The sequence below is a fragment of the Netta rufina genome, assembly GCF_964035555.1.
Source record: "Netta rufina genome assembly, chromosome: 3".
NCBI classification, from domain to species: domain Eukaryota; kingdom Metazoa; phylum Chordata; class Aves; order Anseriformes; family Anatidae; genus Netta; species Netta rufina.
In genome coordinates, this window is record NC_140125.1 from 32,080,141 (window position 1) to 32,102,171 (window position 22,031).

The window sequence follows — 22,031 nt, forward strand, 5'->3', positions numbered from 1 at the left end:
TTTCTTGCTAGAGCAGTGTTTTGCCTGTAACTAGCCTTTCTGATGTCTCAGTCCTAAATACAGCTGATGGTACCTTCCATGATATCATACCTCTTTATTATCATGCTGAGGCTTTCTTTTAGTAGGGGATCTTGGCACTGATTTCTGCAGCCCTTCCCCTCTGTCAAGACTTTATGCATTTATTTAGTTATAGCTGCCGAGATCACTAACAGAGGTGTCACCAACAGTGACAATCCCATTTTAAAATCTGATTCCTTCTTAGTGTTTTGTTAATAGAATACAAAGAAAACCTACTCCCTCTGTTATTACATTTACTTTGTATTCTGAGCTTCACCAAGATGTATTCTCCTCAATTCCCACTTTCTTCTACTCCTCCCATGCCTAGACAGCTGTTAACACATTTCCAGAACAGAGATGTTTGTGATAAAGTTGGGAAAGTTTAGCAGCAGAAAGGCTGCGCATTTTAATTCTTGGATATGTTCTTGCTGTGAAAGTATTTCATCCCTGGCACAACTCCACCTGTACAGCAGAATGTTAATTTTTCCTTAACTGACTCTACCTTGGCCCAGGCTATGAATAGCTTAAACACCACCACGACCAAACCCACAAATCCCTTGCTGCTCTGCTTCTGTCATTTCCATGACAGAATTGGTATCAGCATGAGGGTGGGAGGGGAGAAGCATAATGCTTTTGAAGCAGTTTGTCTGCTGGAGATGATTTTTGAGAACTGTTTCAGTACCTCAGTCTGTCATGTTTATTGGGCTCTTCCTCAAGATCACAGTGAAAGCTTATTTTCAGCTCTTTCATTTTTAGGTGTGGAAGTCTTTCACTGTGATCTTTTGAATTTTTATTAACAATAGTGGTAATTAAATGCAAGCACTTATTGTTCCTTTTACAAAACGAAATTGAAGGAATAATTTATAGGAAAATAAAGTTGGTACTCAGACTTTTACTCTCCCCAGTTATCCTTTTTTTTTTTTTTTATTGTACAATGTTTTTCTTTCTGATAAGGAACCTAAAACACTTCCTTCATGTATTATGCTTTCTCAAGGTTTATTAGATATTGTTTATTGTTTGAATATAGATATTATTCAGCATAGTCCTTGGATAAAACCTTCGAGTTCATTTCCTTTTGTCTTTCTCCAAGGATAGGCTGTCATTTATGACTTCCATATCTCCTGCTGTTTACTGATAAAAAAAATATTTTTGTGGTATGTTTTCACAATCAAGATCAGGTGTACTCCTCTAAAAGAAAATAGCATAAATATTTCTGTTTGTCAGCTTCTGAATTAACCCAAAGTGAAGCTCAGCAACAGGAGGTATTTGCCTCCATATTCCTTGATTTCCTTTCTCTATTTTGAGTTTTAATATGATGCAGTATTTTTTTTATTTTTTTTATTTTTTATTTTTATATTGCAATATAAAATCTACTTTAACAAAAAGAAACAAGGAGAGAGTGGGTTTATGTATCAATTTTCACTTAGTAAAGGTCAGAGTTCACTCTGGCGTAGAGCTATGTATGTAATAATGCCATGAAATGAGAACCTGCTTTAGTTCACTGAAGTTACATCTTGATCCTGTTCTAATTTGCCCCGTAACCTGTCTCTGATAACATTGTCATTTTAGACAGCTCTGCACAATCTGACTCTGCTTTAGGCATCCTCTTACTTCTGTGAGCTTTCATCTCCAGCTAGGCACTGCTTACCTGACTTGAATTTTTCCCTGCTCAGTTCCTGAGCATTTCTAGACTGCCAGGTTTTGTTGTTTCTAAACGATATAAGTGAATTTGCTATTATTGTAGCTAATATGACCCTTAGATGTTCATTAAATCACATTTAATCATTTGAATTGCTTAATTAAATTGCTGGTACTTAATACTTTGTACTACTTCACTTAAATTGCTGACTAGTCTATGAATGACTCCATATCTACCCGTAACTTATAGGGACAATAAAAGATTGCTGCCAAATCACTGGTACCTTTTCCATCTTAAAGGATCGTATCCTTTTCTACCCAATTTTACTTCTGTAGAGCTTCTGAAGTGTCTGAAATTCTAACAAACCTCAATGAAATGTGAGCAAAATAAACAATATTGTGTAATATTGTAAAGTAATAATATTAAAAACCACCTAATATTCAAATTCATAGTATTAAATAAAAGCTGATAATATTTCACTTTCATATTAAAAATGTTATGAATCTCTGAGATCATCTGATTTCAACCCCAGTTCATCTTAAGGTTCACCCTAAGGTTTGATAAAGAGTTCACCCTAAGATTTAATTACTCAGTGCGGGACCTTCTTGGTTATTACAGGCTCCTGGAAGAAAATCTGTGTCTTAATTCCTGCAAAATGAACTCTCTGATCTGGATTTAGGGACACTACTCTCTGTTGTTATTCTTTGAACATGCAGATAGGGATTTCTGCGTATACCCCAGTCCTTTAGCTTTAAGGCTCACCTTTTTCATATAATTCAGTCCTATAATGCTTTGAGATGTGCCTCTGTCTTGGACTTTGTCATGTTTAGTTGCTTCTCTTGAGTTGGGATCTTCCAGTAAAAGACGTGAAGAGGCTGGAGGACTTTAAGACCTGGCTAAGAACTACAAAAATGTGGTGAAGACTTGGAGCCATGGTGGGCAGAGGTGGAAATCTGCAGGTTTTGCTGGACTGGGTCTTACAGGTGATCCCCACCCGGCTGCACAGAGATATCTTTTAGAAAATGAGTATCTCTGGCTTTGGGGTATGTTATTTGCAAAAATAATGGCATACCTTGATGGCTTTTCCTCATAGAGTACACTAGCTCATGTGGTCAGTTCCTTTCTTGGCTTTTCTTACAAGCATAATTCTTACTCATTTGCTTTCCCCAGGAGCTTATTCACCTTCTGCTTATTTGGATGGTTGTTTTGACAGTCGTCCTGCTAAATTATGGATTTCCTTATTGTTTGTATATTAAAATGTTCCTGTGGTAGATGGGGTGTAATTTTCTGTACATGACTCATCTACTGACAACTAACTGAAGAGAAAACCTTCCCCCATCTGGTGATCCAGTCTGTATCTGACAGAAAAAAAATATCTGCCTCTTTTTATTGCCTCTCAAACTGTCAAATGGAAGAGCATTCTTGACACAGACAGAAAAGTAGTTTAGTAGTGGTACTTCTCACTGGCTAATGGTTCAGATGAGATGCAGAGGAGATCAGCTTTTTTCTAGTGTAAGGTGACTTATCCCAAAAGCTCGTATTTGAAGGATTATGTTAATCTTCAAACATGAACTTTAGAACTTGGATATGAAATAAATATTTACAGTATAATATTCATATGTCATGAACATGGCCATTTTGTTCAAATTGTGAAAACGTTCTGCAAAGAGTTATTAATGATACAGGCTAGCAAATGCAGAGATCTTAGCCTATTACTATGTTTTCCAGAAAAGTCTCTCTATAGGGGTGAGTTACTCTGCATTCATTTGTTGGGTTATCGTTTTGTCATTTTGCTTAAATAACATTTGTTTCAGATTTGGCCTCTGAGTTGTGATATAAACCACAGGCATTGTTTCAATTGCTGGCTTTCCATATACCCCCATAACCCCCATCCCCTACCCCCCCCCCCCCCCCCCCCCCCCCAAAATTATCTTTGCTTTCTAATGTAACTAACCTCTCTTTTGCTTCAGGAATTATTTTTATTTATTAACTTGTTTTTTTATCTGTCTGTTGTTGGTTTTCCCTGCACTGTTCCTTCGTATCTTTCTTCGCATTTCTGTGTCTTGGGCACTGATGTTCTCAGTAAAGGTTCCTAGGTCAAAGGACTTCCTTTAACAGGTGACAAAAGTTTTGTTATTGGAAGAGAATGCAAGCAAGCTGCATCATTTCTGTGCTTGCCTCTTCACTAAACTCTATCATTTCTGCTGAAGTTGGGTCTGATAAATGCTGAAATAATTGGTTGTAGGAGGGATGACTATCAATAGTCATTTATTAGTGATTTTTTTCTTTTAAATCAGGTGATATTCATAGTGATGGTAATATGATTTTAAGATTATGCCTTGATACAATTTCAATAGAATTAAGGCTTACATAGTGATATTCTTCAAAGACAGTGTTGAGCCAAAGCCTATTTAAATAAACGATGACAGTGTCTGACTTAAGCAGACTTCAAATCAGGACTAAATAGGGTGAAATTAATTATCAGAAGACAGGAATTCCTTTCATTTCACATTGTTCTTTATTTAATGATAATATTTTTTTTTTTTTTTTTTTTTTGTGATGAACAAATTGCTGATTTCAGATGTCTCTTTCACTCTTCCTTTTAAGTGACCTGGTTCTACCTTGCAGATTCTGTGCCACATCTGCATTTCTTAGAATCAGTTTTTTCAGCTGGGCTGACCCTCCCATCCAGGTCACATGTGCTTCACCTAACAGCAGCTGATGTGAATATCAACTCCAAATGTCCTGATCTGTGTCAGCATTTTTCTTCTTTTTCAGCCTTTTCACAGGGATGTTCTTTCAATATCTAATAGAGGTAACCAAGACACCAATTTATTTCCTTTAGGGAACTGAAACTAGTCTTTCTGAGCTGTCAGATTGCCAATTTTCTGTGTGAATGACTTTTTAAAGTCACTGAGATGCAGAGAGTAGATCCTTTCTGACCAATTTTTATATCTGTAAGGCAAAGTTAAGAACCTGGTAGATTCAGCAGTTACCAAATTAGACAATGTGTCTAAAAGAGGTGGTTGTAGTATAATGAAGACTAGTTTTACCCCCCCAAAAATAAAGAATAAAACATAATGCCAAGTCATTACTTAAAATTCTGACATCCTCCTTCATTATATAAGTAAAAAACAAACCAAAAAAACACTAACACAAAAGGGCACCTTTTCATGCCCAAGAAAGGTTTGTGAGAAGGAGAAATAATAAAATAACAAAACTTAAAAAACAAAAAACCCTTATCCTAGCTTTTCATTTGATCCTGCTCTTATTGGCAGTATTCAAAATAAGCAATGTTCATTACAGCTTTTGCTTCCCTTAGTATGTAATTTGCACATCATTTGCACAAAACATATACAACACCCAGTACCCCAGGTTGAAGCTAAGGCTGGTATTTTTAGAACTTTGAATAAGCCTACATGTTTATTCAACCCTCATATTAAGCAGTAATAATACATTTATATCAATGATGTAACTTTAATTTGGGCTCTACATACTTATTGGTCATCACAGAATACTGTAGCCTCTGCTAGAACCACATACAGTCTTTGATCCTGCATTAAAAAAACAGAAGCAAGGATTTTTACTTACTAAAATATATGGAATTATTTATTTTGCAGGGACATCCATCATTTACAAAATACCTCATTTCACTCTTTGTAGTCTCTTATGTAGCCTTTTAGACACATTAGTCTGACAGCATTTCAAAGAGAAATAATCAGAATTACTAGCTACAAGGGAAGCATCCCGTCTTTATAACATACTCAAAGCAGGCTGTTCATTTTTAAGCAATTAATTTTCCAAGTTTTCATTTGTGAGTATCATTATCTTTCTTTGTGAGGAACACTTCACCATTTGGATTCCTTGAATCCAGCACATATAACCCTCATCCTTCCACATCAGCACCTGTGTTAATTTCACGTAAAATATTAGAAATACTCTGGATAACAACAAAACTTCACTTACAATTTTTAAAGAATATACCATTTGAAATATAAAAAGAATATACCATTTGAAAAGGTAGCACTTGGAAGTAGGCAGTTAGAAAAAGCAGTCTGCACTAATATATCTCTCTTTAAGGCAAAGATTTCCCTTTAAGCTATTTGAAAATCTCGTTTACCAGGGTCTTTCATCCCCTTCTGCTTACTTTTTTCTGGTACTAAGGCATTAGGAAATGGAATTCTTCATCAGATTTCTGGAGCTCTCTCTGTGAGTTCATGAATGTGAAGGCCAGAGAGGCAACCTTTTTTTTTTTTTTTTTTTTTTTTTTTCCCTGAATCATGCCACTAATTCCAGCTGAGCTACAGTTGACAATTTAGACTAACATCCAGTCTTGAATCAAAGACTCAGCAAGTCTTTGGGTTAAGTAGTTCCTAAAATGGGTTCCTGTCATGGAAAGAAGTGTGTGTTTATTTCTGTGTTTTAAAAGATTCAGTATCTTGTCTGTTTTCAACATCCAGTTTCTGTACCATGGTATTTGTTAGAGTGGTAGATTAGGGAGCTACCATTTTTTTTTTCTTCCCATGCTAGAATTACGTAATTTCAGTGTCTGTGCATCTTTTTTCTTTTTTTCTTTCTTTCTTTTTTTTTTTTTTTTTTACCCTCACCTGAGTCAGAAGAGCGTGATTTGGGTCTTGATGTACTCCTGTGGTGTGCTCTTCTTGCTGTACAAGAATGCCATTGTACTCCAGTTGACAGGCTGTTACGTTTTATCTTTGTCTTTCTTAAACTGATGAGATGCCCTTCCAGAGGCTCTGAAATTATTGACATAAAAAAAAAAGTGTTTTCACAAGTGCTTCAGAAACTGATGAACTTAGATCATTTAGAAAGTTCATAGGTCTTGGGATTTGAGATCACTTCTGGAAAATCCTACACTGTGTTGTACTTGGCAGGGTAGGAAGGAAGTATACTGTGTCATTGCCATGGACGATGCATGTTTGTACACTGTCATTAAAAAAATAATCTGACAATTTGGGGCAGTGAAACATGACCTGTATTTTTTTTCTCTGTTATAGGAGAAACTGTGTATCCAGTTGTTGCATGATTACATTTTAAAGCCTTTTATAGCTCACTAGTACTGAAAAGGATGTTAATAAGTCACTTGCTTCCTCCCTTCCCCACAGACAGGATCAAACACACCTAAACTATTCCTGACAGATATTAGTTCAACCTGTTTTTAAGTTTTCAGTGATGGGAGTTCTGTCACCTCTGAAGCCAGTGCTTTATGCTCTTGACTGCCAAAAACTATTATCGAGGAAAATTGGGTATGATGCTCTCAAATTCTCTAACTACTGAACAGGGTGGATGAAATATTTTTCTGTGGGTTAAGAAGGAATTTGGTTTATGAAATCTATCGGGACACTTGAAGAATATTGCTTCCTTTTCTTTACTGGGTACCATCATGAAAAATGCGTTGTCTTCTGGAAATATGCCTTGTGCTTCCTGTCGCTGTTGCAAAGTCAGTAAAAACTTAGTTGTGATTTCATAATTATCAGTGTTTGCACTGAGATATTTTTCCCTTTCTCAGCCCTCAAAAGCAAGTAAGAGGAAAAAAAAAACACACTATCGCGCGCGCACACAGAAACCCAGCAGTGGTTATCATTATTTTCTGTCACTGTCAACATGAGGATGCACAGTTTCATTGTCCTTGGTGAGGTGGCTGTATCTTTAACGAGACAGTCTGTCATATCAGCTCAGTGAATGCTTATGAGATTTCCTTCCCTGAGACAGGAAATCTTTCATGGCAACACAGCATGCTGATTCACATGAATATCTGATGGGTTTGGAGTGTTTCTCTTGTAGATTTTTTTAAGCACTTTTAACTGTTACGATTGGACATAGCTGAACAATGCACAACAAGTTTAGTGGGGTCATGGGTCTTATTAATTTTGATTGTGTGATCCATTCTCAGGTTCAAAAGACAAGTCATGCCTTGGATGTGCAGTGATTGTAGACAACCTCCCTTGCGGAGCCCTTTGCCACATATGGAGCTATGTAAGTACAGAATGTGATTTCTCCCTCCATTGGTTTTACTGGTTGTGACAATATTTTTCATCTCCCAGTGCCAGCTACCATGAAGTGTCAAATGGCTCAATATCTCCATTGGCACTGATGAATTTGGAGCTTTCACCACATGCGCTAAGTTCTTTGTCTTCCCTGAACTGGTAGAACTGGGGAGCTGTCTGAGACCTTTACTTGGCAAATCTTATTGAAATAAAAAGGGAAATAAAACAGTAAAAATTTGACTGTGTGTAACAGAAATGGTAAGTTCTGTGCAGACTGGAACACCACAGAATTATTTCATTTCTCATAGTCTTGCTACCACTGTGTGAATAATTTGCAACAAGTATTTAATCCTCCATGACAGAATTTGAAAATATTGTGCATTCACTTTGTCTTTATTTGCTGTATACAGACTTTTTACCAATATGCATTATTTTGAATTCTGTTTGTAGCCTGTGGAAAACTGCAGAGGAGTCAAAAAAGGCAGGTCCTACATATTAAAAGATTTGGTGAATTTTATAGATGGAGCTGGTAAAACTGGCAGCAAAAGATAAATGTGTGGTAAAAATAGGGATTATTTATTTTTAAAGTCTTTCAGCATCTGAATAAAATTAACCAAGTAATTCAACTGAACTTATTCAGAGATGAAATATAAAAATGCCACTGGAATAATTTTTCTCTTCTTGACCTTATCTTTGTGGTTAGAGGACTTTGTGAACTTCCCTGTTAAAGACAGATTATCTTTAAGATTTTGAAATAATCTTTATTGTAATCTCTTCCATGTCTCACTTGCATGAGTGTAGATGGGGTAAGACCAGAAGCTGTTCCACTCCTTTGCACTTCTGCAGGCTCCTGTGCCCTCACCTAATAAGCCTTATTTCTCTCAGAACTTCACTTGAACTTTCTGCTGTCTTTTACCCTCTGTCCTTCCTACCTTTTCCTATTCCTTACAACCAGATCTTCTAATTACTTCAGAAGTCCATCAGATGTGTGTTTTTGCCACAAGACACTTTGGTTCTTTTCCACAAAGAACTTTCTATGCCTGTTTTCCCCAGATTCTTATGCTTGGACAAATTAGGTAACTGCTTTCCAAGTGCCTTTACTGTCTTTTTGTACTTCATTTTGTCCCTTTATTGTAAGGTATTTGGATATATTTTCTGTCTTGCAGTGGAGTATAGGGAGCAGATATTCCATCTTTCCCGAATATTTGTTTGTGGTTAATAGAGGAGTACATTTACCTCTAACCCTATAACTCAATTTTACTGCCACACAACAAATTCAAGACCACTTGAAGGCTCAGTCTTCCCAGAGTCATTTAATGATATGAAATCATTGTCATGTGAAAGGCATGTAAAAGCCAACCAGTGTCTTTCTGAAGACGAGTTTGAAAACAATAGATTAAAAAAAAACATACTACTTGGTCTCTCACTAACAAACTAGTTCAGGCAGTGATAAGATTTCTCTGTGTGTAAACTGAATTCATATTGTTGACCCATATAATTAAGTGGTTCATGTGCACATCAACAAACTCTCACTGTTATGAATCATATTAAAAGTGTGACTCAAACCAATATGCTTTGCTTTTGAAGCCTATCTAGAATGAACAGAAGGAGCAAATAACTTACAAAAAAGTGTCTGCTGTGCCTTTAATCTCCTTTGGTACTTCTTGGAGAACAATGGAGAACATTCGGTATTGCTGACTGTTAAATTTTATTGTATGGATTTATGGATTTCAATTTTAGTGTGTAGTTTTGCTTCTATTTAATGGGATGTATACCTATAAACCAGGAAAGCTCTACTGCTTAATCTGCTCGCAATTCCTAAAGCACCACAAAATTCTCTTATGAGTCCTATATTTTTTCTCTGTTCTGTGGCAGATACAGTGTAACATTTTTACTGATGCTTTGGAAATGGCCTTTTCTTCAGGTGTGTGATATCTGATTTGTGGTCTTGCCTCTTACTTCGTTCTTGCTTTCTAGTGTGATTAAAGTTCAATAATTGAAAAAATGACACACATTCTTACCTGGAAAATATTTTTTCCTTTGAAATAATTAATGATACTTATTTTCAGACAAGTTGTACACAGAAAATCAGGGACATTTCCTTGTCTCAGGAAATGTAAATATTTGGGGCCTTTTTTTTTTTTTTTTCTTCTCATTTGCTATGCCTGAGATGTTTTGAATGAAGTCTCCTGCCTTAATGATTTGGTGTTTTCTACTACAGTTTCCAAGCAGCTCTACTCTAAACCACCTATGATGCCAGAACGCTTCATCAGTACTTTATGACATTCTCCTCCTTTAACTAAGCCTTTAACTAGTGGCATTAAACCATTCCTCTGCAAAACAAGAGCTCTTTACTGCCTCAGTGCAGGCTTGCATGGAAGGCCACCAAAGCCTCCCGGTCACTTTTAGTGAAGGCAAGAAGCATGCGTTATGAGGACCAGATGCAGGAGGACAGAGGAAGGGGAGTTATCTGTGGCACAGAATTTCTAGAGCAGCCATTCGCATGAATTTTTCTTGGCAGGTCTAACCAACATGTTCTCTAGTTCTGCTTCATATGATCACAGCTGTCAGGAATTGTCTCTTCATGACTGTGTGACAATTCTTCTGTACATAGAGATGAGCACAGTGAAAACTACAGCACTACACAAGTAATTAAAATTTTTTGGCATTCTGCAAGAAATTGTACTGAAAGAATGCTAAGAATAATAGTTAGGCATTCCCACACCCTATCAGAAAATTGCAAAATTAAATTAAATTCAACAATATAATCTCCTCTGCTAGTTTGTTGTTATGCCATAAGCACAACCCATTTCTTGAATAATCCAGGGAAAGTAAGGGACTCGTATTGATTTGGAAACAGAACTATGTGGCTGGCAAATGTCTTATCTGTGGCTAGATATGCTCTTGGTGCTTTTCAATACAATTTGATAGGTTAAGCTATTCACTTTATGTGAATTTGTAAAGAAGATGAACTGGAAAATACACATCTAAGCAAATCATTATTGCACTCTATCCTGCAATCTTACCCAGCCAATTACAGACAATGTTTAAGTCAAGGTCACAATAAAATTAAATCTTTAATCTCTAATGCTCAAATCTCAATATTAATGTAGCAGTCATATGAAATCGTAAGGTTGGTAGTTTTCTCTTGGGAAAATCTAGCCAGAGAACTGATCCCTTTCACTCAAAGAGTATTAATGTAATCAATGCTGCATTGGCTGAGCTGATAAAAGACATAGACGTATTTATGTCCCTAGAATGTATTTATTCAAAGAATGTTTTCTCTTCTCTTCTTAGGCAAGCAGTGCAGTCCAGTTGTTCGTCTTCAGAAAGTTGTAGGAATGCTTGTAATGATTCCATATTTTCATTTCCACCTTAACTTATATTCATCTTAGTTATTATTATGCCTCATTTTATTCTTCATTTCCTTCCTGCAACTACACAAGTGCTTTCAATAGAGGTATTGGTAAATTATACATAATGACAATATTAAAACAATAATACAACATTCTCTGCCTGAAGTACCAATTGACTTAATCCATTATTGGCTGGATTTTACTTTTGAGAAGCTATTAAAATCACAGCTTCCATAAATACACACAGAAACTAATATAATATATCCATAAAACCACTAAAAAAAAATATCAATGTCCATTCACTTAACATATAAGGTAAAACAGAATGATCAAATTCTTTTTGCTTTGTTTCTTAGTCTCTCACAATTTTTCTTTTTGTTGTCTGGAATGAGGACCTAGATGTTTGCTTGGTAACCAAAACCTCTATTTTAACTTCCATTAGACTGGCCATCCTGAAAACTCAGGTTTATGCTTCTGTGCCTTCATAGACTGTCTGAGGAAGGAAACACACTCCACTTTGGATATGTTTGTTGGTATGACAAAGTGAAGAGCAGCTTTATATCATGGCACTTGATTTTATGGGGTCTTTTTTCCATCGGTTCTGCCACAGGAAGCACCTCTTCAGCTTCAATAGCAATTAGAGGAACAAAGGAATTCAGGATAGTCACAAGGCAACCTCTTGTCATTATGAGAACTGTTTAGGCCTTTATTGATAATGGAAAATTTTCCCACTGAACGGCCATGTTTTCACCAGGGCATCCTTGGTGATCATGGAGAGATGACCTACTAGTATGAATGCCAAGGAGGAAGAATATAGGATCTTTGCTGAAAAAAGTGAACTCTTCTTTCAGCAAGAGGGAAAGAAATGAGTATCCTGAATCAACAGAAATATCCTTTTACTAAAGCATTCTATGATCTAAACAGTATGCATTCAAACAGTAATGTAACTGCCTCATGGCACTTCAGTGTCTTCAGGATTTATTAAAAAATCTTCTACTTCTTGTGAGTGACAGTGAACCGGGGAACTGATTTGCACTATAATTTACTCTGTGGCTTTGATCCTGAAACCTGTGATATATTTTATTAGAATAATTTCTATTCGTAATGAAATGATTAGTGTCCTCCAATGTCTGCCTCAAATTTGGTCCTATTTTCTTCACATATCTTTCATAATTTGAAACATATCAGTTAATTGGAGTTGTCATTTAGCTGCCAGCTTTACTGGAATCAATTTTTAAATCAAAGCAGGACATGTTGTAATTGAGAATGAGGCTCCAGGTATCCTAGTGGTCACTTCATGGTGCTCCCGATAAATACCACAATTTAGAGAATATAAAACTAGTCTCTCATCTGCTAAATGCATCCTGCTGTGAAATTGCAGCCAGTTAGAGAAGGAAAGATGCCCTTAGCACAGAAAAATGGTTTGAGAGAATATGAAAGTTATAATGGAAAATGTAATAGATGCCAGAAATAATTACACAGGTGACTTCCACAGGGTATGACTGCCATTCCTTTTATTTCTTGAGAAAACCCAGAGCCTGTTATTAATTAAGCTGCAAAAATAGGAATCTGCTGTGGTTCTTTAACCATCAAATAATCTACTTTTCTTTCCTATCTATTGTATTCTTAAAAAAGATGCTTACTCCTGAAATCTTTTTCTGTTCAAACAAATGATCATTTAATATATATATATTTTTGGGGGTTATGCTACATTCTGTCCTAAGTTCTAGAAGCACCATTTAGAAACATTAGCACATGAAAAGTTAGCATGCAGTGATGTTTTTAAAGATATATACAGAGCAAATAATTAGTACAGGAGAAATAGCACTGCTTTGAATACTGAGTGTGAAAAACACAAACATGGCAAACCACCCATGTATATGAAAAAAATAAGAAAGGTGAAAAACTTCTGAAGAGATCAGGGTATTGCTGCCTATAGGTGATTCATGAGACTTTTTTTTTTTTTTTTTTTTTTTTTTTCAATTTCCTTTCTGTCAGCATGCCTGTGAAATAACACTGTGCTGTTGGAAGTGTTTGCTGTCTTCAAAATAGTGGTGTTAAATTCTGACCATGAGTTGCAAGCCATGGTTGCCTTTGTGCTGTTAGGTTTACTAAATATTTTCAGATATTATTTCTCTCTTATTTTACTGTTTTGTTCCCAGTAATCATTATTTAATAGAGTCCTGCTCTTATCATTAGAATAATAATAATAATAAAATCCTCCTGTTAGAAAAATCTGAGAAAAAGGACCTAAGAGGGCTTCAGGTGTCTTGTTACAGAGCAGTTCTCATGCCATCAGTGCTGAAAGCTGCTGGTGACAAACTGCTTTTGCTTTTTTCTCCACGCTTCTACATTGAGTGAGTTACCTCTTTTAATGCTGCTAGTTTTGAGAGCAACCTGCTTTTGAACGAGGTTGGGGGTAATGCCCTTCCTTCTAAACCAGAGAAGGGGGTTTTGGTTCCAAACCAGGCTCTGATCTCTTCATAAAAAAACACCAAGCTGAGTCCTTGCAGTCTAAACGATAAATGCTCAATGCATTTTGTTTTTTTCACTTCAAGAGTGAGATAGATGACACAAAAGGTCCTTCAGGGAAAAGGTCCCAGCAGCTTAATTTCTTGGTGTCAGTCAGAATAGTCTGAAGGCTGCTATGACTGACAGCAGCAAAAGCCGTGATGGCGGATAGTTTTAATAGTGAATGGAAGGAATAAATCATTTGCATTACAGAACTCTAAAACAAAGATCTGTGTTTTTCTTTTTTTTTTCATTCCTTTTTTTTTTTTTTTTTCCCTGAGAGAATGAATTCTTTCAAATTAAAGTCAGAGCTAAGAATCAGAAAACATGCACTCTTTTACACTTGAGGGGATTGAAAGCTTGGGGGATGGGAAGTAGTCTTGCAAAGCCAAATATGACACTTAATTGAATGAGCTATGATGTGAGAGATTAAGCTGAGAAGGAAATAAATCCAGTAATTGGAAGAAAACAGAGTATATGTAAATCTAGAAATGTAAGACAAAGAAGGAAAAATTAGGGAACAGGCAACAGTACCAGGTAAATGAGAAAGAGGTATCAATAAAAAATTTCAGAGTAATATTGCAGCATTAAATTATCTGAGGGATTTGAATAGAATTTGAACAGAAATCTGTCAAAACTACCCTTAGTTTTTACTGAGTTATAAAGTTTGTTAGTGTCAATATCTTCCTAGTACTCCCATTGCCAACACTTAGAACTTCTCTGCAATAATTGTGCAAGAGGAATAATATGCTTAAATAGTAAATGCTGCTTTAAATAGTAAAGCACTGTAGTAAAAATCGTGTTGAATGGCAGTCTTGAGTGAATGGTGCCCCTCAGTTAATGAATAACATCCATTTTTATTAAATATTTGAGTAAAAATTTTAAAGATGGGGCAATCAGCTGTTGCGGAAGCCTTGAAGTTAGAACAGTATTTTGTGAATTGTGTACCAATTAAATTAGTTTATTCTGTTGTGTGTTGCTACTGATTCGCTTTTTCTCTCTGTCTGAAATCTGGAGTCAGCATTCCCTATAAGTCCTCTGTAATGCTATTTACTATTTGAAATTGAAGTGTAAATTGATGGGATCTCTCCTTTATTTTTTTTTCCTCGGTAACTGCATACATTAGACTTCCAGCTCTCTCTGTTATATGGTTAGGCACCTGAACTGGGCAGGTTGTGAGCTGTGAGTCAGAAGTAGGTGCTAAGACAAAGGCTCAGGGCACACCTTGCAGTGTCCTGTGGATTACTTGGATCCTGCTAAGCTGGAGTGGGAAGCCCGTGGCTTCCCTCTGAGGTTCCCACTGTCACCTACCAGCTCTGGGCAGAGACCTGAGATCCATCTGTCAGCAGTGTGATCACTCCAGAGTTGAAATTAGAAGTGGAAGTTCTTACTTGTCAGGCCTCTCACAGGCCTCCCTCAGAGTGACTTATCCCCAGTCAGAGCCAGAAGCCCAGTCCTGCAAATCCTTACCCGTTTGACTATGCCTGCTTACATGAGTAATGGCAGGAGTGCTCTGCAGGGTTGGGTTGTTTAATTTAGAACCCAATTATCAGATCATGGCCTATGTTCTTCATCGGGGAGGAGGATCATTAATCAGGTTGCAAGGTTTTCAATTCAGTGGTAATTCATGACAGGGAAGACCCTGTCATGGAGACAGTACTGTATGTGAGCAGACACCCTCCACAGGCTGCAGCCAGCTCACAGCTATGGAATTGTGCCAGTAATTACACACGGGTAAGGATCAATAAAATACATTTACTTTTACCTCAAAGATACATAGTAGAGTAGGCAAACAGAAAATGGGTTATATCTAATGACTAAGTAAAGTTATAAGTACCTTACACCAACAAACACTTCCAAATTCAATGACTTGACAGCTTGTTTATTATTACCTGTGTAATTTCTACTCCTGTGGATGTACACAGATTTTCTTGGAGTCATTTTAGTGATTTGTATTTCACTGGTGGTAGGCAATTTAAGAAAGATATATCTTGATGAATATTGATCGGATAAATATTTTAAAAGGTACAGATTAGAAAAGAAGGCAAACACCATGTGTAATTCATCTATTATGACAAATCAGGAAACATTTTTGATTTCCAGGAAAAAAATGTCTCATGCTAAGGTATTGATTTTTTTTTGGATAATTCTTTCAAGTTGGGCTCCATGGAGTTTTGCTGCAGAAACAGCAATACTGTGATATTGTTCCAAATCACTGGGAAACATTTTTAATATCAGGATAATAGACTACTTAAGACAGTTAATGAAATTATTGGTTGGAATTGGTTAGATATTGCAGTTACCATTAAATGAGGGGGAAAAATGCTGTTTTGCTGAAAATTCCCCGAAGCATGATTGATAAGGTATTCTACTTGTGTAAAAGCTGTGTCACAGTGATTGTGTAACGTTTATGGTGGTATCCCCTGCCAAAAGAAGTCACATTTTGCACCATTACTGGTTTTGAGAGACAGGAAGAGCTTGGGGTGTTATGACACAGAGACTAAGACATTCCCATGACACCTTTGGGGTAGCAACAGGATTTCTGTTGGGACTACTTCTGTCCAGCACAATAACTGCAATGTGCTGCTCATCTCTGAGTAAACAATCTCAAGCCAAGGTCCTAAAGAGATGCTGTTTTAGGATTTTGGAACAGAGTGAGTCTAGGACATCTTTTTCAAAGAGTGGGCAAGTTGCTGTGAGCAATTTCCAGAAAAATACCGTGTGACAGCAATTGTGCCACACTTGAAAGATGAAGTCTAGCATGGAGCTATGGGGACAAAAAAAAGAGACAGCTCACTATGTTCATTATACTTCAAGAGAAGTCACAGATTGGTCTAAATCACACTGTAATCATAGTTTAAGTAGTCACCTGAAAAACAGAAATAAGTATTTTGTTATCTGTGCTTTAAAAATGGACTTAATTGATACTTAAAGGAGATCCAAGAAGTATAGAGGCCATAAATAGCATCTGAAAACTGTTAAAGAAAAATGTTAAAGAAGAAAGAGAGGAACTGAAAATGGCTTTTGTGTGGTTTAGTGCAATATGTCTCATCAGGCTAGAGTTCACCATGGGTTCCAGTAGAGCTGAGGTTAGATTACTGTCTAGTTTGTATTGCATGCAGGCTATGCAAGACTTAATGTAATAGATTACTCATTATTCTTAGACATAGTCTAATTGTTTCTCCCTCATACACATCTCTGGAAATATTTTTTTAGTAAATGACTTTTTTTTTTTGTTAAAGAAGAACAAGGAATCTGATGGATATTTCACTTGCGTTCTGCAGAGAGCAGTATTAATTTCACTAGTGACAACATGACAATTTGCCCTCATAAAAACATTTTTCACTCATTCATCCCATGCTCTTCAAAGTGGGATTATTATTATAATCCCTAGGTTAAGGCAGGTGAAGCTGAATCACAGCGTAGTTAAGGATTTATCCAAAGTCATGCAGCAAGTAAGTGACAATTCTGGGAATAAAGGTTATGAAATGAGCTCTCTTGATTGGATTAATAACAATAGTAGCAGCAGCAAGAACAAGCTGTTTTGCAACTTGAGGATGAGAGATGACAACTCTAATTGGAAATCCGTCTGTTGACCTATCAGGTCGGGTTGTGATTTTATTACCAGGACAGTGTGTTGGGGATAAGATGAAGTATAACGATGATTCGCTGGTAAACCAAGCCCTTTGAAACAATAGCTTTGTTTCTTACTAAGTAACCAGCAACCTTTTAGCTACTATTTTTTTCAAATCGTATAGTTTTCTTCTACTGATCACATATGTGGGGCAGGTTTGTCAGCCTTGGCCGAAGTGCCTGGAAGTTAGAGTATGTGCAAGCCTGAGCTGCGGCTGCAGGTTTCACCTGAGACAGCCAAGAGATTCATTATCACCCGAGGGAGAGCTGGAGGCTTATCATTGAATTGTCCTCTGAAGATACCTCATTCTCTCCACTTACTATACTGTGAGAGTGACAGATTTTTCCATAGATACATAGTCTTTTGAAAACCAAACATTAGGTGTGATGGATGTTTTAGGCAACAGTCCTTCTAACATGCTTTTCAAATTCAAAGATTTTTAGCTGCTTTTTTTTTTTTTTTTTTTTTTTTTTTTTTTTTGGTCAAACTGTCTTAGTTCATGAACTACAAGATGCTAGTGGAAATTTTGTTCTCTTCAAAATTTTGAATGGATGGGGACTGAAATGTGTGTTGGAAAATAAACAAAACAACTGTAAATCAGGACAGCTAGAGGTGATGTGAGAGACAACAATAGATGTGAATTCTATGAGTAACATGCAGATAAAAACCTTTTCATTGATTGAAAAGATGATGAATTATGTTTAGTGCTGCAATTCATTAATTGTTTCTTGACATTGTAGCATTCAGATTTTGGAGTTAGATGCCTTGAGAGGTCCAGGAGAAAGCCTGCTTCAGGAGAAATTTCCCAAAGTAGTTGCACATGCAGGGAAAGATCCGGTGGCTGTGATCCTTTGTAAACCAGTAAATGCCCACTTCTTCAGCAACATGCAGTTTGGAGTCAGATTTCTTTTAAAATTTAGGTCTTCAGGGAGGTGTTGGAGGTAGGAGGAACGCATCACAGAGATGAGAAGTTCAAGGCAAGAAGAGACCACTAAATAGCATAGCTGGACTCTGCATAATACAAGACATATAGGATTTCAACCTGGTTGAGTGTGTTGAGCCCTACCTATTAATGCTTAGATACTGTCTTCCAGCAGTAAGCTTCGTTTGGGAACAAAGAAAAAGAAAAGAGAGAATATATGAATATCCTCAGTAGCTTGTTCTCTGATTTACAGACCCCTTATTATTAAAAAGGAACTTGGTAAATAGTAGGACTCCTTAAATGTCTAGATCTAAAGCATGTTTTGTCATATGATTTTTTAAGTCTCTTTAACAAAAAAATCAGTTTTTAACCAAGACTGCTTATTACTTTTACTACAAATAACTCATAAAAGTACTGAGTAAAAGAGATCAGGGAAATTCTTTCTTTTGTGTATGTGAATGTGCTTATTTCTTTGTTTTCCAGCCTTTAGTTTATCTTGAATTTTTTATTTTATTTATTTATTTATTTATTTTGCGTCTTTTCAATAGTAAATTCTCTGTGTTGCTCATGTGGATGTTTTGAAAACAGAAAGGGGAAAACATCTTTTAAATTAGGAAAACGTTATTACAGAACTACAGAAATTGGCAGAGAGAATCAGAGTAGATACTCCATCTGCCACTAGTTTTAATTAAATCAAAAGCCCAGGATGGAAACAAACATGCACAAAACCAGAATTCAGTCGTGGTATTCTATTAACTGACTTGTATATTCAGAGAAGTTATTTTCATTAGAAAATTAAAATAGGCTGAAACTGGTTTTGTTCCCTATTCTTCAATATGTGTTGCATTATTATATGAAACAGAAGTTATTGAAGTAAACAGATAGCCCAATTCTGAATCACAGTAATCTTGTTTATTCATGTTTTGTATTGTATTATGCATTGTATTATGTAGCCCAAGCCATTCAAGTTAGTTTTAAAAAACCTAGTTAGCATTTTTGCCATTGATTTTTGAGGAGTTTTTGTTTCCTTAGATCTTAATGTTTGCATGGTCATTTAACTGACCAAGTAACATATATTGGCACTATGTTCAGGGCATCAAACAATTATTAACAAAAGTTTTGTGTGAGTGTATGAAAAGCCGGCTGTTAAAAGCTCTCTCTGGACTAGACTGACCAGCACTTCAGTTCCTTAAGACCATGCTAAGATGTCTACAGATGTCAATATCAGTGAAAGTGGCCTAGAAATCAATGGGCATTGTAAGTTGTGATGAGAAGAAAATGTGTACTAATATCTAGGAAATGAAAGTTGATGCATGTCGGTTCATTTTTTTTATAGTACACTTAGAAAGTATTTAGGAAATTCATTAACTATGCACAGTCATTTCAGGGTCTACCATGTCTTTCTATATGTACCTCATCACTACCATTACCAGAAGGCTTTTCTTTCTTTACTTTTTCTTTCCTACCTCCATGTTATACATATTACATATGTATTATTATTTTCCATAAACAAAATTAATCCAGGCTAAAAATCAATGGTTACTCTTCATGTATGGGAAATTCAGTGAAAACTGTATTCAGTTTTCAGAATATAATTTTTCACATTCAAAACTTGTCAGCTAGAAAGAGATTTTGTGATACCTCTGCAAAATTTTATCAAGAATTTAGTTACCTTTTTCAAAAAAGCATTGTCTGTGTTTGCATTCATGTTGTATAAATGTATATGCTTATAACACTTAATGTGTCAGCACATCACAAGATGTGCTTCTGCTTCTTAACTATGTCTGTTTTCATGTCCTTTCTTGGGAGATATCCTCTTGCTATGGTTGAGGAATGCATGTGCTACTTCCTCATTGCTCTCCTTTTCCTATGATAGTTACATGAGGTAAAACTGGATGTATTAATACTACATCTGGTGGCCTCCATGTGCTGATGCCACAGCCTTCAGAGCCTACAGTTAAGGATACTCAGACCAGACCATTATTTCCAGTCCTGTCACCACAGCCTTGGAGAATTTGAGTCATCTCAGGCCTTGTATTTTCTCTTAGTGCTTAGTTGCTGGATAGCTGCCATCCATTAAAGGAGTGCATTAGATCCTGGTCTGGTGTGTTCTGATCAGTAGGAAGGAGTGTGACAGCCTGCTGAGAAGTGTGCCGTTAGGTCTTCCATTCCTATAATCTTGGATCCTCTACAGAAAGGAATGGCTATCCTCTCATTATTTAGGTCCACTTGATTGTTGACCTCTGGCTTAAGACTTTTTTTTTTTTTTTTTTTTTTTCTCACTTCTCATAGCAAACACATTTTTGAGGAATTTGTTGGGGTTTTGTCATGCATCAGGAAATCCAGTTCCCAGTGTGCCAGTGTGACTTAAACCTAATGTTTTCTGTCCTTGTATAAAATCGGTTTTTGAGTCCACGGCAAGCTACCCCTGTTGCATCTATGGAACACCATGCAAAACCTAGCAATCTAAATGCACCTTTAAAAGTATATCTTTAAAGAAGTAGTGATTTGAGAAGTTTTATGCAGTGTATGTTAGCAGATTTCTAGTGCAGCTGGAAATACTAGAGAATGTCTGAATTGTACTATTAACATAAAAATATGAAGGCTTTTCTTTTTTCATTTGCATTTAACACTTTCCCAAGTGCTTATCAGCTCACTTGCTAATCTTTGAAGAGCTGAAGAACACTGTACCTGTATAAACTGTTGACCAGCAGCAATACAAGTATACCTGATACACAAAAGAAAGAAGAGAGACACAACTTTGCATAAGTTTAGCAAATGGAAAGATGACCTTATAGCAATTTATAATTTGGTAAGATACCTAAGAAGCTTCTAAGTTATGGCAGTTGATTATTGCTAGTGAATAAGAAACCCCTCTGGAGGGTACTTTGGAAAAAGGAATTACAAGATTTTGCAGTCACAAAATTAAGACACTTTCCTGAAAGATGCCAAGATTTAATTTAGAATTTAACCCTTTTGAGATATGTACTAATGACCCCTGCTACCCATACATTGAGACAGACTAATGAACAGAATAGTAATTTAAATGCCAAATGATTATAAATGAAATGATATTGAACAGAAGGCTCATGTCAGTTATGGCCTGGGACTTGTGTTCAGCTCTAAGACTCAGCTTAGATTCTCATCTGCTCTCATGGATGTGCCTCTGCTGTTCTGGGGGCTTTGTGTTGAGTCATTTGAGCCAACTGTCTGCTTGATTTTATTTACTCTGAGGAAAACAAATGGATTGTATGCTAGCATAAGTAAAAATATTCATATACATAATGCCTTAATGACACCAAGACACAAGAAAAGGCTGAGAAAGACCACTGTATTTTGTTCTCTATTAGAGGATTTAATGATAGAAATGAGAGAAAAAAAAACAACTACTCACAAATCTCAAGTTAGTTTCAAAAAGACATGAAAATTCAAAACCCATATCCTTTAGAAAAAAACTTTTAATATAGGTCTTGTTATTAATTTAACTTGTTTTCAACAAAGGTATTTTAATATTAAAAAAAAAACAAAAACACATTCATGTTATCTGAATCACTGGCCCATATGGAATTTAGATTAGGTAATTCCATAGATTTTAATAAAGAAAGATTGACTCCACATTTGTGAGTCTTTCAGGAATATGCAGCATATTCAAAATAATACAGAGAGCTGAACTGGTGTACCTCAACCATGATGAGAGCAATGAAGGATGTCATTCAGCTAATAATGAAAAAGCTCTTCATCTTTGATTAGCTGAGAAAGTCTAAGAGGTGAAAGAACAATTAACTCCAGAAAAGTTTTGTATGCTTGTTCAGGGTTAACAGCATACACTGAAGATAAAATAAATCCCACTGCATCATATTGATGAAAGCTTTCACCCAATGTGAATGCCTCATGTAGAATAGAGTGT